We start from the raw sequence: 6,698 nt of genomic DNA, 5'->3' as shown, positions 1-6,698 counted from the left end.
ATTGGCTTCCTGTAAAATCCAGGACTGAATTTAAAATCCTTCTCCTGACCTACAAAGCTCTAAACGGTCAAGCACCTTCATATCTTGAAGAGCTCTTAGTACCTTATTGTCCCACTAGAGCACAATGCTCCCAGAATTCAGAACTTTTTCAGAATACAATTTAATTTGTATTGTTACTTAGGTCCAGCTCTCTCAAACTAGAGGACTGGGAGCTGAGAACTAAGGACAGAGCTTCATAGTTTATTTCTGACAATGTACAGCCACTCAACTTAAAATGATTAAATAAAAAGTCCTTTCAATAATGAATAAATGATGAAAATAAAAGCTCAGAGGAGCTAAACAGCTGAATTCTAACCTGAGATTTTCCATTTTGCAGTGTGGACTCTTCTGTTCTTCAGAAACCAGCTTCACTCCTGAATCCTGCCGGTGGTTATTACTCAGGTCCAGCTCTCTCAGACTAGAGGAGATGGAGCTGAGGACTGAGTAAAGAGCTTCACAGCTTCTCTCTGAGAGGTTACAGCCACTAAGCCTGAAGACGAAGCAGCAACACGTTAGAAAATAATTACTTATATGGTAAATAATGAACTATATTTGATTTGGTTATGTGTGCACGTACAGAGTTTTGTTGGAGCCTAGGCTTTGACCACTGGCAGCAGCCTCAGAAGAGCCTCCTCTGAAGCAGAGTATTTCTTCAGGTCAAACACATCCAGATCTTTTTCTGAAGACAGTAAGATGAAGACCAGAGCTGACCACTGAGCAGAAGAGAGTTTATATCTGGAGATTCTTCCTGATCTCAGGTACAGTTGGATCTGCTTATCTAGAGAATGATCATTCAGTTCGTTCAGACAGTGAAACAAATGGATGCTTTTCTCTGCAGACAGATTTTCCAACTTCTTCTTGATGTACTGGACTGGTTCATCATTTGTTTGAAAGCCACTTCCTGTCTGTGTCAGCAGGCCTCGCAGGAGAGTCTGATTGGTCTGCAATTCAATTTCAATTAAATTCAATTCAATTAGAGTTATCTCGAGACACTTTACAGATAGAGTAGGTCTAGACCACACTCTATAATTTACAAAGACCCAACAATTCCAGTAATTCCCCCAAGAGCAAGCATTAGCAGTGGCTAATGCGACCGACAGTGGAGTAAAAACTCCCTTTTAGGAAGAAACCTCGGACAGACCCTTGCTCTTGGTAGGCGGTGTCTGACGGTGCCGGTTGGGGATGTGATGAACAGTGGCAATAATAGTCACAAAGATAATGGAACAGTGACTATAAATGGTGGTCGTAGTAGTTCATGTCATAGCAGGGCACTGAAGGGCGTTACAGGATGTAGCGTGGCACAGCACAGCATGGGTGGACGTAGCAGGACGCAGACACTTGGCAAGACGCAGCCGGACACTGCAGAGCATTGCCGGACACTGCAGGGCATTGCAGAGCGTTGGACCACAGTGACAGCTCCAACCAAGATCGTGGTGCCACCCTAATCCAAGGGAATATTCTGGGCAGGAAAAGAAACATAAGGACTCCGGGGAGTAAACTCTCCAGAGCTAGGTTAGTAACAAGCATTTCTGGGACAAGGATGCACACAAATGGAAACAAACAGAAAGAGAGAGGAGAGAGCAGCTCAGTGTGTCACAGGAAGGAAGGACCTATAACAGCATAACTAAGAGAGGCAGGTTAAGGAGAGGAGCCTGGTCGGGCTAGAACTCTCCCCAACCGGATCGGGCTGTACTGGCCTGCCTCCCTCTACTCTACTCTACTCGCTCCCTAACTATAAGCTTTATCAAAGAGGAGTGTTTTCTGTTTATTCTTAAATATGGTGACGGTGTCTGCCCCCTGAACCCAGACCCAGGAGCTGGTTCCACAGGAGAGGAGCCTGATAGCTGAAGGCTCTGCTCCCATCCTACTTTTAGAGACTCTAGGAACCACGAGAAGTTCTGAATTCTGGGAGAATTGTGCTCTAGTGGGACAATAAGGTACTAAGAGCTCTTCAAGATATGAAGGTGCTTGACCGTTTAGAGCTTTGTAGGTCAGGAGAAGGATTTTAAATTCAGTCCTGGATTTTACAGGAAGCCAATGTAGAGAAGCTAATACTGGAGAAATATGATCTCTTTTCTTAGTACTTGTCGGAGCACGTGCTGCAGCATTCTGAATCAGCTGGAGAGTCCTAAGGGACTTATTTGAGCATCCTGATAGTAAGGAATTACAGTAGTCCAGCCTAGAAGTAATGAATGCATGGATTAGTTTTTCAGCATCGTTTTGCGACAGGATATTCCTAATTTTGGCAATGTTATGAAGATGAAAAAAGGCTGTTCTTCAGGTTTGTTTTAGATGGCCGTTGAAAGATAAATCCTGATCAAAAATAACTCCTAGATTTCTGACAGTAGTGCTGGAGGCCAGGGCAATGCCATCCAGAGTAGCTATATCTTTAGATAATGAAGTTTGGAGGTGTTTGGAGCCCAACACAATCACTTCAGTTTTGTTTGAGTTTAACATCAGAAAATTGTAGGTCATCCAGGATTTTAGATCTTTAATGCACACTTGAAGTTTAGCTAACTGACTGGTTTCGTCTGGCTTGATTGACAAGTAAAACTGGATGTCATCTGCATAGCAGTGAAAGTTAATTGAATGTTTCCTAATAATATTGCCTAGAGGATGCATATATAAGGAGAATAGAATTGTTCCAAGCACTGAGCCTTGAGGAATGCCATGGCTAACTTTAGCGTACTTGGAGGATTTATCGTTGATATTAACAAATTGAGATCGATCAGAGAAATAGGACTTAAACCAGCTTAGTGCGATTCCTTTAATGCCAACTAAATGTTCCAGTCTCTGTAAAGGATGGTATGGTCAATAGTGTCAAATGCAGCACTAAGATCTAATAAGACAAGTATGGAGACAAGTCCTTTGTCAGCAGCAATTAGAAGGTCGTTAGTAATTTTCACCAGTGCCGTCTCTGTGCTATGATGCTTTCTAAATCCTGACTGAAAGTCCTCAAATAGACTATTCCTATGTAAAAAGTCACATAACTGGTTAGTGACTACTTTCTCAAGGATCTTGGAGAGAAAGGAAAAGTTAGATATAGGTCTATAGTTGGCTAAGACCTCAGGATTGAGGGTGGGTTTTTTCAGAAGAGGTTTTATCACAGCTACTTTAAATGACTGCGGTACATAACCTGTTAATAAAGACATATTGATCATATCTAGTAATGAAGTGTTAACCATGGGTAACGCTTCTTTAAGTAGCCTCGTTGGGATGGGGTCTAAGAGACAGGTAGATGGCTTAGCTGAAGAGACCTTTAGCATTAATTTCTGAGCGCCCTCCTATAATTTTTAATAAACGCCATTTACTTACACGTTTTTGTGAGATTTGTTTTAATTTGCGAGTTTGGGAGTTATACCAAGGTGCTAGTTTCCTTTGCTTCATCAATTTCTTTTTGATAGGAGCAACAGAGTCTAAAGTTGTCCGTAGGCAGGCCGTAGCACCGTCTACAAAATTATCAATTTGGGAGGGACTAAAGTTAACATAAAGGTCCTCTGTTATATTAAAGCACGACATTGAGTTAAATGCTGTTGGAATATCTTCCTTAAATTGAGCTATAGCACTGTCAGATAGGCATCTAGTGTAGAAGCTTTTATTTAATTTCATATAGTCAGGTAGTAAGAATTCGAAAGTTATTAAAAAATGGTCTGATAATAAAGAATTCTGTGGAAATACTATTAAATCTTCAATTTTGATGCCATATGACAGCACGAGGTCGAGGGTGTGGTTAAAACAGTGTGTGGCCTTATGCACACTCTGACTGAAACCAATTGAATGTAGTAGTGAGTTGAAGGCAGTACTAAGGCTATTGCTGTCAACGTCCACATGGATATTAAAATCACCTACACTAAGTATTTTATCTGATTTTAGGACTACACATGATAAAAACTCTGAGAATTCAGATAAAAATTCAGAATACGGGCCTGGCGCTCAATAAACAACAACAAATATAATTGGCTGTAACGTTTTCCATATCGGATGTTGAAGATTAAGAGGCTTTCAACCGAGTTATAATTTAGTTTAGGTTTAGAATTAATTAAGAGGCTTGAGTCAGATATGGCTGCAACTCCCCCTCCTCGGCCTGAGTCTCTAGGAATTTGAGTATTATTATGACTGGGAGGAGTGGCTTCATTTAGACTAACATATTCTTCATGGCCCAGCCATGTTTCGGTAAGACAGAATAGATCAATTTGATTACCTGATATCAAATCGTTTACCAATATTGCTTTAGAAGACAGAGATCTAATATTTAATAGTCCACATTTGATTCTCCTATTCTGTTCTATCGTTGCAGTGGTTGTTTTAATTCCAATTAGGTTGTTAAGTATAGCACCTCGTTGGTTTACGTTTGATTTTACCGATCTCAGTCGGGGGACAGACACCGTTGTTATGGGGTTATGAATGGGTGGCTGCTCCAAAGGAAGCACAGAGGAGCGTGTAGCGCTGTACCTCTGATTACTGATATTATTGATTCTAACTGGAATGATATAGCTGGTCTGTGGGTTAGCAGAGTTATTTGTAAAGGAGTGAGAGCTTATGGGAGAGTGTGACTGGGAAGTGCGTTTGTGCGTGTGTTTACGGGGTGCAAACAGTCAATCAAAGGTCTGGGTCTGCAGGGCGTGCATATAGTCACCAATAATTAAAGTGGTTGGGGGGAAGAGCGGACTAGTGGGGGGGGGGGGGGGGGGGGCTGAATGGCTGGTGGCGGGAACAAAACAGCCAGTATCGGTTTCAGATGGACAAGGAAAAGAAGAGGAATATTGCTTAACGTTCGGTAGAGAAGATTGTTTTTGAGAAACGTTGTCATTTGGCCGGTTCAGGCAAGGCAGGCCACAGGACCGTTTGACTACTGCATCCCTCAGAAGTTTTCGCCGCGAGGCAGCGGTCCTCTCCTGTGACGACAGCTGGTCAGTCGGCTTTGAAGCGAGGCGAGCCCGGGTAACCACATCGGCCGCTACCGGGGGAACATTCGGCTTCGTCAGTTGGAGACCCAGTAGGAAGTGGAGGAACAAGTCCAGGTGTCCATTTGGACTCTGTAAGGCCTTGTCCACAGCACTCTGGTAGAGGTGTGTCTCTGTAGATTATTAGTAGTTAGTTTGTTGTTCTGACAGCAGGTTGACACCAGAGTTGATGAATGTCATATGGACATGAAGAGCAACCAAAAAACTCTTGAAGACTCAGATGGACAAAGCAGAACGCTTTCTCCTGTACAGTCCGCTCTCTTTTTTAAAGATCTGTGTGAACACTCCTGAGTACACTGAGGCTGCTGTGATATCAATGCTACACTCTGTCAGGTCTGATTCATAGAAGATCAGGTTGCCTTTGCCTTGACTCAATCATCTTTCTGATCTCTGGACTCCAGTGTGGATCTGCCTCAGCTCCTCCATCATACTTGATGTTCTTCAGTTTGGACTGAACCACCAGGAAGTGGATGTACATCTCAGTCAGGGTATTGGGCAGCTTTCCTCTCTCTCTGGCTTTCAGCACATCATTTCGAACTGTAGCAGTGATCCAGCAGAAGACGTGGCACATGATGTGGAGGCTCCATGATGTCTTGATGTGGGAGATGATTCTGCTGGCCTCATCTCTGAATCTCTTTCTGAAGTACTCCTTTTTCTGTGGGTCAGTGCACCCTGTGACCTCTGTTACAATGTTAACACACTCAGGAGGGATCTGATTGGCTGCTGCAGGTCATGTACTTATCCAGAGGCGATCAGAGGGAAGCAGTTTTCCCCTGATGAGGTTTGTCAGCAGCACATCCACTGAGGTGGACTTTGTAACATCAGTCAGGATCTCAGTGTTGTGGAAGTCGACACTCATCCAGGCCGTTGGACACAACTGGGAATTCTTCAAACCTGCAGATGCCTTCTTCTTTGGTTTCACTGAAGAATTGATGAACAAGTTCCACCAAGCTGTACTTTTTCTCTTTCAGCACATTCACCTCTCTGAAAGGGAATGGAAATGTGAACTGGACGTCCTGGTTGGCTTTGTCTTCAGTCCAGTCTAAAGTGAACTTCTGTGTTGGGACTGTTTTCCCAATGCCAGCCACTCCCATTGTCATCACTGTTCTGATTGGTTCATCTCTTCCAGGTGAGGCTTTAAAGATGTCTTCCTGTCTGATTTTTTGTTTCTGGTCTGTCTAGTTTCCTGGATGCTGTTTCGATCTGTCCGACCTCATGTCCATCATCGACCTCTGCAGTCCCTTCCTCTGTGATGCAAAAGCTCTGTGTACATCTGATTCAGAAGGGTTTGGTTTCCTGGTTTAGCAATCTCTTCAAACACACACTGGAACTTCTTCTTAATATGAGATTTAACTTTACGACGGCACACTGCAGCACGAGTTCCTGAACAAACAACAAATGAAATCAATGAGTGGATTTTACAGAAAATCTGAGAATTTAAACAAAGGTTAGCTGTATGTGTTGTAATGTTGCCTCAATTTCCTCTTTCCATCATGTTAAATCTGTTCAAATCATCTTACTGCTCTGCATATTAGCCAGTCATCGTCATGGTCCCTGAAGTCTTTTTCTCCCCTGATTCTACCATGGGCGTAGTCCTCCTGCAGTGCCAGCAGTGCCATCATGCAGCATTATGCACGGGTAGTATTTCTATGTTTACAACAATTTGTGATTGTTACCACCTTGCCAAAAGTCAAA

At 43.0% G+C, this 6,698-nt stretch overlaps 1 pseudogene; it reads right to left on the bottom strand.

The window, feature by feature from the left end:
* Positions 1-1,767: 1,767 nt before the first annotated feature.
* LOC144517533 (uncharacterized) lies at positions 1,768-6,097 on the bottom strand (annotated as a pseudogene).
* Positions 6,098-6,698: the final 601 nt, after the last annotated feature.

This window comes from Sander vitreus, chromosome 5, assembly GCF_031162955.1.
Source record: "Sander vitreus isolate 19-12246 chromosome 5, sanVit1, whole genome shotgun sequence".
Classification (NCBI taxonomy): Eukaryota; Metazoa; Chordata; class Actinopteri; order Perciformes; family Percidae; genus Sander; species Sander vitreus.
This window is presented reverse-complemented; position numbering and strand designations above follow the sequence as displayed.